At 37.2% G+C, this 13,138-nt stretch overlaps 1 protein-coding gene across 4 annotated transcripts in view; it reads left to right on the top strand.

Annotated features, from left to right (window-relative positions):
* Nucleotides 1-13,138, top strand: part of dlg5a (discs, large homolog 5a) — a 62,748-nt gene that overhangs the window by 1,534 nt on the left and 48,076 nt on the right. The window lies entirely within an intron of this gene.

Genomic DNA, 13,138 nt, shown 5'->3' with positions numbered 1-13,138 from the left:
AGAGCACACGTGTAAAACTGATGTTTGACTTATTTTAGATGACTGAGATATAGAAGCAGTTGACATGATTTTTTTTCTTAAGGATAGACATAAATGGATTGAACATATTTCTGTGGAAACTATCTGTTAATTTGCATGCCACATTCATGTTTTTGTTTGGCATTTATGGTTCCTTGAAGAACCGTTAACATCCAATGCCATGGAACCTTCTTCATAATTAAAAAGTTCTTTACACTAAGAAAAATAGGGTTCTTTTAAGAACTACTTACTGAAGTTTTTTTTTGCTGAACCCAAAATGGTTCTTCTATGGCATTGTTTTGAAGACCTTCATTTGGAACCTTTATTTTTAAGATGCATCTTTGCATTTGCATAAATGATGTGTTGTTCTTTCTGTTGTATCTGAAGAGGTCACATCTTGAATTCAGTATTTTGCAGCGGATGTTTCAGAGCAATGTTGCAAATTTTTTTATGACATAACAAAGGTGTTGCATGATGGTTTTAGTGTTGGATCAATGATAAACTGCTGGGATTGACCATATGAAGGCAGCAGACCACCAGCGTGCAGAAATGTGGTGTTACAGATGAGGATGAAAGTACTATCATATCGATTGACCCTGAATGCAAAGATCACACATGGGGTTCTCAGTCAATGCTCTACGTCTTCGAGCTATTACCAGTGATCAGAGAGAGGCATCATGGGTAACTGAAATAAAGATTTTTCTCTTGGATTAGCGCCCATGGATATGTGCTTCTGTTTCACTGCTCATGACATGGATCATATAATTTCCATTTGAATTTGGTTCAAACCGAATACTTCCCTGACGCACGCCTATGGAATAGGCTATGGGCTGACTTGTTTCCATGGAAACACACTTGCCAGGGAACCACGGCAAATCGATTTGAACATACATGTGCTGTGTTCGTAGACCTGTAAGAATGGATGTAGTCTTAAAAAATGGTTTGAAATGATTGATTTTGTAATAATACAGTTGAAGATATGTGAGCTTACTGACATCTTTATTAGTACATTGTGTCCTTGAGGATGAGTGTGGGGTCATGAACCTCCACTAAGGTTTTCAAATGTACCAGTACCAGGCAGTCGGTACTATAAAAGTTGACGGTACCGTACCAGCAGTTCTGCAGTACTGGTAGCACTGGATTATATTTGGTACTCATCGATAGGCGCTGCTTTTAAACGCTCTAGTTCGTGTTTGTTTGAGCGCTATCCGAGTGTCAAATGTTTCTATTTACAGTGTGTTTTTACATTTTAGTAGCCAATCACAATCATATTTGCTCTTCTATTGCTTTCTGTTTATTACCCATTCACAATCTGAATACAAATGTAGTTTTTCATGCTGCTAAAGTTTCTGGATTGACAACCGTATTTAAATGCATTATTGAATCAGAAACTGCGATGATTGACATTGATAACCAACGGATGAGACAAAACGGGACAACATTTTTTAAAGTACTTAATTCACCAGTTCTTGCTCTGGTACTGAACCGAAATTTGTACAGAGAACCGTGAACTTTTACGTGCCATTTGTACCGACAGCTGAAATTTTGGTACCGTGACCACCCTAATCTCCACTATGGGGTCTTTTGGATAGATAGAACATCCCACTAAAGGTGTAGATAGGGTAAAATCACCATACAGTTAATTTTTCTGAGTAACTGTACTGTTGAGTGCTTCACATACTATTACTGTTGGCTTAATGGAATTTTGAGGATTTCATGCTCTCTGCACCCTTAGACTGGTCATTGAACACTTGAAATGAACCATGTTTATTGACGTTGCATGTGAACCTGTATATTAAATGTAGACTTGAGACTGAGTGTTTTGTGTAGTTTTGTTCATGGATTTGAGGATGAGAGCATGTCACACAACCTTGTCCATGTTGCCTTTAGGGATGCACTAGATTTATTTTTTGAAATAAATGAATAGTTTTATTTTATTCAGCAAAAATGCCTTCAATTGATCAAAAGTGACAGTATTAACATAGGCTCGTTCCAAAAGATTTCAATGGCAAATAAGCACTGTTCTTTTGAACTTTCTGTATATTAAAGAATCCAGAGGAAAATAAAATCCACGGATTCCTCAGAAATATTAACCGTTTTCAACATCGAAAATAATATGAATTGTTTCTTGAGCAGCAAATCAGCATATCAGATTGATTTCTGAAGGATCATGTGACACTGAAGACTGGAGTAATGACGCTGAAAATGCAGCTTTCCCATCACAGAAATAAATTACATTTAAAAATGTATTCAAAAACAGGTTATTTTAATTTATAATATTTCACAATATTACAGTTTTTCCTGTATTTTTGATCAGATACTTGATGTTAGATATTTAATTGTGCATGCTTATTTCTTCTATTTTTACATATTGCTGTCATCTAACACTCGTATACTATCTGTTCTTTTCTAATGTATCGCCATTAATAAAAAATGAAAATAAAAATTCTGTTGTTCTAAAATTCTATTCTTCTATTGTTCTCCTCATTTGTAAGTAGTTTTGGATAAAACCGTCTGCTAAATGATTAAATGTAATGTAAATCCACTTAATTTTATCATAGTTTAAAATTATTATTTTTTTTTAAACAATGGAATATGTTTAATTTGGCTTATATCAGGTGACACAGACAGGAATTTGTGTAAAACACAAATTAACTGAATGCACAACCTTTTAACATTAACAACAAACTGTCGGGGAAGTGTTTTCTCCCTTCTATTAAATATATTCGAAATATTATGGTTTATTAATTGTATTTTATTATTTGCATTTTGCCCACGACCTTATCACAACAGATCTGCGACCCACTCGCCTCTGCTGTGGAGCATTACTGTCAGTTTAACACTCACACACACACACACACACACACACACACACACACACACACACACACACACACACACACACACACACACACACACACCCTTTGTGCATGCTGGCACAGTCCCACTCTGTGCTTTTGTGTACACCAACCACACACACACACACACACACACACACAGACACACACGTGTATGTAGAAATCCATAAGCATGGAGCTGTATATATTTCCTGTTTCCAGTTGTGGTTATTCATCTCCAGATTAGTTTCCTTCCTCTGAAGATGCTCTGTATCCTGTGTGGGGCTTATGCTGATTTGAGCTGAAAGGTATTGCGAAAGCATAATTTTCTTTAGTGCAGTGATTCAGTTCTTGTGATTATTACGTTTAGCCGTGTTAGTAAGAGCTAAAGATGAGCCTTGTCCCCCTGCAGGCTCCAAACAGCCTGAAATGACTCTGCCGTATGCATGTGTGATGAGTTGTGCTGATATCAACCTGCTCTGAAGTCATTCTCCCAAGCTGCCGCTGTTGGGCTTCATCTCTTTTCATTGCCAGGTCTTCCTCTACACACACACACACAGTCGGGCTCAGAGTCGTGGAGGAGGGGCTGTATCGGTTCAGAGGATAGTATTGTAGCGGCAGCTCCAACTGTTCAGCACGCAGGCTAAAGGAACTGCAAACAGCATGTCTCTCCATGGAAGGACTCTCCTGTACGCAGCCTCATAAATCAACCAACATAGGGAGACAAAAGATCAATGTTGCCGATCAATCTCTATAACAGGACAGGGAGGGTGAGATTTATGTGCTGTAGATGATATTCAAATAGCCTTAGTGCAGACTTGCACATTTCCATGAGCCGAAACGCATTGATTACTGTAAACGCATCGCTGATCATTTAGTTTGACTTGCATAATTCCAGAGATTTGTGATGTTATGGTTTCCGATCTGAAGTTATTGCTGTGACCTATAGGCCGCCTCGGATAGGAGGAGACACTGCGGGTTTATGGTGCCATCCATTTCAAATGAGCAGCAGTGCAATTGTTTCACTTGGGTAAGGGCTTGTCCACAGCGGGCTAGCGGACAACTCCCTCATGCAGTCAAATGTAGGGCCAGTACAGAAACAACAGGCCTTTTGTTTTAAATGAACGGCCCCAAACTGCACCGTCAGCAGCTTGCACTGTTTACTGACCATGGGGGCTGTCCACTTGGATCCCAGTTGATCAGTGCAGGGGACAGGGAAAGTTACAGTGTGACAGTATATAAAAAAGAGTTCTTAAATGGGTCGTGAACTGAGCTCCACTTATGTTATCAAAAAACGTCCTAATTGAGAAGTAATAGGCTATTTTCAATCCTGTTTTTGACCTTCTCTTTCCTGTTTTGATGGGCATGGTAATACTGATTGGGTAACAGTTTTGTAGATTAAAATATATTTCAACGTCCCCGCCATTACACGTATGGAATTGTTTTGAAAATTTCCAATGTTGAAAAATATCTCAGTACATAAAAAATTTGCCAACAATATGAAACTTTTGTGGCAAATAAATTACTTGAAATTACCACAGTTATAGTTCATGTAAAAGGAATTATGAATGAATGAATGTTTATTACTAACATGACGTGTGAATCTGTGGGCGGGGCTAAAGAGGCAATGATGTAAAAGTAGGTGTTGATTACTTTGATCATTATCTTCATTATGATATTATAACAAAATCCAAAATGGGTTGTTTTCTGAGCTTTGTTTCAATAAAAGCTGTGTTTGGACTAACAAGGCAGTTTTGAGTTCTGCTATTTTTGTTGTACAATGACCTCTTATGTGTCACAAGATCAAGGAACATTTTATTTCTCATTTCATGACCCCTTTAAAGGGCCCTCCCTTCATTGCTCCGACCCCAAAATGCACAAACACGCAATGCAAGAGTGGATGTCTCTTTATCATAGCTGAAGCAAAGCAAAATGATGCTTCGCGAAAGTAAAGAGAAGAGGACGAACAAACAACAAGGAACATCGTGTTACTATAAATACTATACTATTCGGGGGTGTCAAATAGCTTGAATGGTGGGTTCATTATTATTCTTAATGAACAACAAAACAGTATAATGACAGACTCGCTTTAACATACACCATGCTAATAAATGAAATCTGATTCTTGCTGCTGATCTTTGCTGCGATTCGTTCGGCTCACGCTGAATTGAGCAGAAGCATTTAGTGATGATGTAATCGTGTGCGGCTGAACACCATTTAACACAGAGTATCAAACACAATCATGAACACATTCGTACTAATATGAACACAATCGTAGGCTACTAAATCGCGGAAGTGAACTGCTATTGATGGTGCTATTGTTGACTACCATGTACTTTAGAGCATTTGCAGTATCATTCGCGGCAGATATGTGCTGACGCTTTAAAAACAAAGATTAAAAAAACAAAATATAAAAGTGAGATGAGCAACGCTTTGCATTTTGCCTCCTTGTCCTGCGTCGTCATTACCATGCATGCAACGTAGGGCTGGGCGATATATCGATATAAAAAATACATCGATATATTTTTAAATGCGATATGGAATTAGACCATATCGCATGTAAGGAATAATTGACGACAGGCCGTTGAATTATTAGAAAAATAATGCACACCCGAGGTGGTAATGCAGTGGCCGTTACACCTCGGTGTGCATTATTTTTCTAATAATTCAACGGCCTGAAGTCAATTATTCCGCTTATACTACAGTTACCACACCTCGAAACATTGTTCAGATTATGTATTTCAAGACGTTTGTAAAGTTGTTGTCATTAAAACGCTCTTAATTTCTTACGCATGTAATACCATGCCTCCGTTGTTAATTCCAAAACGTCATTTTAGAGTTAGTAACGGTGGTTTGAGCCACTGATAGCAGACTAATGCTGGACACACGACTAGCTGACACATTCTCTGACTGTTTTCATCGCAGCAGCAGATTTTAAACACCGACTTTGAACACAGACTGAACGCGCTGAACACGCGTTTGGGCATGATCAGTCATAAGTATCAAATTACATTCATAACCGGCATTAAAGTGTGTCCCCGGCTTTATGCAGCTATTAATGCAGTTATTAGAGAGAGATGTTGCAATAATGAGACAGAAAAGCATGTGCGTCAGTATTATTATTTATTTATTTATTCAATTCGTTATAATTAATTTGTTCATTTTTTTTATATTATTGACAGATGACAGTAGACTAGCCAAATAAATGAAACACAAAGCCATTTTAACAAGTAGGCCTATCAATAATTATTTATTTATTATTATCTGCAATAAAAATCCGTGCTGCAGGACTATCCATTTATTTAGCCTATATTCAGTTTAATTTTCTATTGATTATAGATAGCCTAGGACTATATACTTTATTTATTAAAATTAAACTGCATGTTTCCATTGATTGTGAAGCTAGACATTGAAGATCAAGCGCGTGCGGCTGCATGTTTTTTCTTGTTATGAATTGTATCCTATTTTCCGTTATTACAGTTAACTACGCGAAGTGATATGGAACTGTAATGCGGTCAAGACCTGCCTGGAACTACTTTAGCTGTGCGTTTCCCTGAAAATAATGCTCACCTTAGAACGTTCTTCAACCAATCAGATTCAAGCATTCAACAGCCCTGTAGTATAAATATCGATATAGTTCAAATTTGAGCCGGTTTCAATAAAACTACTTGTGACGTCATATTTGGCTTTGACTTTGACTGAACATTTGATCTCACTTTGCGGAAAAAATATCGGGATATATATCGTATATCGATATTCAGCCTAAATATATCGAGATATGACTTTTGGTCCATATCGCCCAGCCCTAATGCAACGGGTAAACGGCTGCTGCTTTGATGCAAACGCATTGTTGTTCGGACCCAAAAATATAATGTGAACACAATCCAGTGGGGGGAGCAATCGAACTCTGGTTCGGACCAGGCAGTCGAACAAAGTGTAAAAGAGCCCTCAGAACAGAAGTGGTTTTGTGAATGAAGTTTTGAGTGTAGTCTGTAGACGTGCACTACTCATGACTTTGTGAAGCACAGCTCATGCCATGAAATATTAATACTGATGCCACTCTGATTCAAGGCCATCACTTCAGATCTAAGAAGTTTTTTTTAGGATCCCTGCCTCTTAACGTCACACTCAAGGACAGGATAGCCTCTGTCTTTTATATTCTTCATGTCAGCTTCGGCTTTTATCCACCTCACTAGACCGAACGCATTTGAGACTGCACTGCTTTTAGTCAATATTGCAGCTCTCATTTTATTTTTGGATCTAGACAGATTTCTTTCTGTCTGTCTGTCTTCAGCTTAACATGTCATCACTAAACACGGCACAAAGCTATTTGATAAATCCAATATCCCTCCTGATAATGATGCTCTCACACACATTTTCACATTGGCTCAAACGGTATTGATCTCAGCTCAATTTGTGGTGTGAACACTCACTAGCAGCGCTTGATCGTTTAATGGCAGCAGAACGCATGAATGATTGCTAACGCTGGAATTAAAGGAGACAAAATGATACTGTCATCACCACATGTGTGCTAGTCTCTGTGGCTTTAAAAGGACACAAGCCTCCTAGTTTCACTCAGAGCTTCAAGTTTTTTCTCCATGAGAGGCAGAGCTATCAAGAAAGACCTCATTACCATTTTCAAGTGTTCCCAAGCTGCGTAATTGCAGAGGAACTGCGGAAGTGCCACGGTCTAGATGATAGTTGTGAGGTAATGGAAATATACAGACATGTGATAGTCTAATCTTGCCTTCTAGTCTTATCAGACTCTCTATGATTTTGGAATGTTTTTTCATAAGTCTCTTATGCTCACCTACGCTGCATTTATTTGATCAAAAATACAGTAAAAACAGTAATATTGTGAAATATTATTACAAGTTAAAATAACTGTTTTCTATTTTTAGTGGAGCGGCTAAGTGATATAATCATTCAGTTTATGATACAAGCGTGAAAATTGGCATGAGCAGTCTCCATGGGTCACTTGACAAGAAAATTGTCCGAGCCACTTGAAATTTCAAGATTTTTCATTTTTCAAGATGGCCGACACCTTAGTGGAGCAGTTAAGTGATATAGTGGTTTATTTGGTGATACAAGCATGAAAATTGGCATGAGCAGTCTCTGATGGTCACTAGACAATAAACCACCCACAGCTACTTGAAATTTCAAGATGGCGGCCATTTTTCAAGATGGCCGACACCTTAGTAGAGCAGTTAAGTGATATAGTGGTTGATTTGGTGATACAAACATGAAAATTGGCATGAGCAGTCTCTGATGGTCACTAGACCACTGCTCCACTAAGGTGTCGGCCATCTTGAAAAATGGCCGCCATCTTGAAATTTCAAGTGGCTCGGACAATTTTCTTGTCAAGTGACCCATGGAGACTGCTCATGCCAATTTTCACGCTTGTATCATAAACTGAACGATTCTGCCAAACATAAGCACTTAGCCGCTCCACTATTTATTACAATTTAAGATGTAATTTATTCCTGTTATTGCAAAGCTGAATTTTTAGCATCATTTCTCCACTCTTCAGTGTCACATGATCCTTCAGAAATCATTCTAATAAGCTGATTTGCTGCTCAAGAAACATCTCTTATTATTCTCAATGTTGAAAACAGTTGTGCTGCTTAATGTTTTGCAGAAACCATGATACTTTTTTTTGTGCATATTTTGTGTACGGCTGTCTCAGTTTAGCTGCTTTGTGGATTTTGTGACCGTTTCCTTTCCAGTCATTTTCCGTGTGACTGCACAAGTATAATAAAATAAATGCAACACAATTTGCACACATAATGAATATATTTTGTACTTCATTTTGTTGCATAAGCACTAAAAGGTTTTCTTTGTATCAGTAAGTGTAAAAGAATGAAAAAAAAATCTTGTACGTACAATCTTCCCGCAGGAGGACTTGATGCCGGTTAGTCTGAGCGGCAGTGATCAGACTGGCACATGGAGCTTGTTCTAGGAAGCAGCACTACAGTGGGTATCTGAAAACGGGCCATGTGTCCCGTAGGGAGATGCTATATTAGAGGAAGCCTGCATTATGTACCTGTCACTGCAACACAATCAGATGTGATTTTTTTTTTAAGGACTTTTTAGAATGTTAAGATAAAAAGAAAGTAAGAATCCGAACTTAAGATGCAGCGTGCACATTTTTCTTCAATAGTTTTTCTTTTCTAATTTTAGTATGTTTTTGGTACTTTTCTCTGATGGCTGCCTGAGAGGATTTTAGTGTTCTGTTAGACTGTCAGCACAGTAATCTTCACTCACACGCACACATAAGGTGTGTTTCTAAATTCATCCCTTTTAGCGCACTGCCGCTACAGTCATCAGAGCAATGCTTTTGCAACACATTCACCATCTTCAATAATGAATTTAAGACTTCAAACTTTAGATCACCTGCTGTGAGCAAAGGTCCTGTTATAATCTGCATGTCTCTGGTTTCTGGACTGTGATATTTAAAAAAAGATAATTTAGATCAGGGTTTCTCAAACTCGGTCCTGGAGGGCCAAGTGTCCTGCACAGTTTAGCTCCAACCCTGATCAAACACACCTGAGCAAGCTAATCAATGTCTTCAGGATCACTAGAAACTCACAGCTAGGTGTGTTTGATCAGGGTTGGAGCTAAACTGTGCAGGACAGTGGCCCTCCAGGACCGAGTTTGAAAAACCCTGATTTAGATATTTGGCTTATATTTGTAGTTACATTTATTGCTAGACGCTTTTATCCAAAGAATCTTGCATTGCATTCAAATACATTTCATCAGGACTTACATTATCTGGGAATCCAACCAATGATCTTGGCTAGATGTTCTTTGATTCTGTGTGTTATAAATTTAAATGTATACATACAGATTACTTTGATCCTGATTTAACATAATGATACAGGGCTTCCTTAATATTAACTAGTTGACTAGTCCTTCTGAAAACCCATAAACTAGTCAATTATACACTTCTCTTCAAAAGTTTGGGGTCAGTTTATTTTTATTTTTAATGAAATCTGAGAGCTTTCTGTCCCTCCATTGACAGCTACGCAACTACCACTTTGATGCTTCAAAAAGTTCATAAAGAGATCATAAAACTAATCCATAGAATCGATCGGTTTGGTCAATTTTCTGAAGAGGCACAACAGATTGAATTTAGGCTTTTATTCACAAATCCATATTCATCAACTCACACATCAGTTGTGGTAAACAGAAGCTCAAGCATGTTCGCTTGACGTGTGAGAACCAATGAAGTTCATTTTCATTACCGAGCACGTTTGAGCTTCCGCAAGAACCAATGAGGTTCATTCTTGCGCATCAAGCAAGTATGGTTGAGCTTCTGTTTATGTTCACTGATCATTGTTTATATGGAAGGACAGAAAGCACTCAGATTTCATCAGATAGATCTTCATTTGTGTTCCGAAGATGAACGAAAGTCTTACGGGTTTGGAATGACATGGTGAATAAATGATGCCAGTTTTGGGTGAACTATCCCTTTAAGCAGCACAACTGTTTTCAACATTGATAATAATTAGAAATGTTTCTTGAGCAAGTAATGATGCTGAAAATTCAGCTTTGCCCTCATTGGAATAAATTACGTTTTAAAATACTGTATATTCAAATAGAAAACAGCTAAAATTGATATTAAATAATATTTAAATAATAATATAAAATGTATCCTCTATTTTAAATAAATGCAGTCTTTGTAAACATATGAGACATTTGCAAAAACATCTAAAAATTGTACCCACCCCAAACTGTTGAACTGTAGTGCGTATGGCTTTATTTCCTACAGGTGATTTTGTTAAGTAAAAAGGGTAACACTTAGGAACAAATAAATTGCTCTAAAGTTTGCTTTGCCATCAGATGACAAATCTCTGTAAGATGTGCCGTGAGAAGCCGAATTTGTCCACAACCCACAAAGGTTGCCTGTGGTTGGAGTGACATGTGAAGTGATGAGATGCGTAATGGTGTTGGCAGCCCAGATTCTTAACGTTACACTGAGACTGGTGCTTCTAGTAGGCGTGACGGAGAACTAGAGTTACTGAGATCACAATCTTGCTCTATTACTGTGCTGCCATTGAGACGAGTGCTGAACTTTCTCCAGGGGCTCTTTTCCTGCTGGTAGTGTGCTTTGGATTAAAAGCCCCACCAAATGCCAAGTAATATCAGATGCAGCACTTGTAGTGGTAAAATTCGATTTTTGGTTCCTCGGTTTCAGTGCTTTATGTGTTCACGAGATGTCGCAGGGTTTTTCAGTCACTGTATTGAATGAGTGTTGGGTTACCGCTCTGATCCCCTCAGATTTTTCCACAGTCTTGTCAAAAGTGGGAATGTCCCTTTATCTGTGTGTGTGTGAGACATCACCTGATACGTGAGAGTCTAGATTTTTGTCTGCTGATGTCTCTCTCCTCGCTGCACATTACCAGCAGACCGACTGTATACACTGCCACCGTGTCACATGACGGACTCTGAGCCTTGATTGGCTGCTTCCTCTGAACCTTGCCCTCAGTACCACAGCCTTGCCATGCGGCGCCATGTAAAAGTGACTGAACAAAGGCTGTGTGATGTGATGTGTCTTCTCCTTTCCTGGGGCACATTGCTCTCTGTCTCTCAGCTTGTGCTGGGGCGACTCCAGATTTCATCAGACAACAGCAGCTTCTGCAGCAGAAGCAGGAGCACAGCCAAAGTCATCTGATTTAGACCGCTGAAATGTGGGTAAACAGAATCATTTATCAGGCTCATTCTGACGCCCTCTTTGCCGGCCCAGTATCATGAATGGGACAAACCACTCAGACTTGAGTTAATGGAGTTTTGTAGTGGCAGGTCGCTGTTGCACATCATTTCTACAACATCCTAGTGGTGTCAGTTTTTGCACATTTTCTTCAGAAATGATTTCTAAACTCCTAAGACGTAGTTTACACAGGCAGTGTTTGAGGCTGACAGCTGTATTTGGGTCAATAACACACAAACAATCGTGTAAAAACCTAGTTTAACAGTTCTTAGAAATGTACTCTTTGTATTCTTTGCATATATATGTATATATATATATATATATATATATATATATATATATATATATATATATATATATATATATATATATATATATATATATATATATATATATATATGTATGTATATATGTATGTATGCATACATATAAATATATAAATAAATACAGGGGTGCGCATACTCGACCAGAATAAAAAATGCAGTGGGTAAATAAGTTCAGGCTTCTCATTTCATTTGCGTATACATGGTTGACAGCTGTTAAAGCCCAATCACTGTTTTAGATTGACTAAATGTAATACTGTATCAGATTTCCATTTGAACTGAATGCATAATAAATCTGCCGGTTTCAGAGCAAAACGCAAAGCTGTGACATTCATTGACGCGCTTCAACCGGCAGTGCATGTACTTACTACTTGGCATCCCGCCAAAGTAAAAGTTGCTTATTTTAGGTTTAAATGTTGAAAATTTAATATATACTTATTAGCATTGTATTTAAGTGTACTATAAAATAATTGTACACTCACTAGAGCACTATTATATCTCACTATTATATTTTAAAATAAAAAAAATTATAATTATAATATAATTATTTATTAATTATTTTGTTTCATATTTTATTTAATAAAACTAACTAAATAAAGTGCAATAATGCTATTATTAATAATTTTATTGGTAACACTTTACAATAAGGTTCCTTTATTAAACATTAGTTAATGTATTAACTAACATGAACTAACAATAAGCAATACATTTATTACTGTTTTTGTTAATCTTTGTTAATGTTAGTTAATAAAAATAAAGCTGTTCATTGTTTGTTCATATTAGTTCACAGTGCATTAACTAATGTTAACAAGATTTGAATAAAGTATTAGTAAATGTTGAAATTAAAATTAACAAAGATGAACAAATGCTGTGTAAGTGCAGTTCATTATTAGGTAATGTTAACTAATGTAGTTAACTAATGAACCTTATTGTAAAGTGTTACCATTTTATTTTGTATAGCTATATTTAATTGGTACAGGGTGAGCACCAATCAGAATATATATGAAGAGTTCAGATGCAAAAGCCTCTTAGTGCCATCTGAAATTTTCTTCTAGAATGATCATTTTTATAAAGCTTGTATATTTAAGTTAAGTAATTTCACTTAAATGACAATAAATAGGTAATTGTCATTGCCATTTAAGTGAAATTATTGAACTTAAATATACGAGCTTGATAAAAATGATCATTCTAGAAGAAAATTTCAGATGGCACTTAGAGGCTTTTGCATTTGAACTCTTCATATGTATCTC

The sequence above is a fragment of the Squalius cephalus genome, assembly GCF_949319135.1.
Source record: "Squalius cephalus genome assembly, chromosome: 21".
Lineage (NCBI taxonomy): Eukaryota > Metazoa > Chordata > Actinopteri > Cypriniformes > Leuciscidae > Squalius > Squalius cephalus.
Note: the sequence above shows the minus strand (reverse complement) of the source record. Positions and strands in the feature narration are given on the sequence as shown.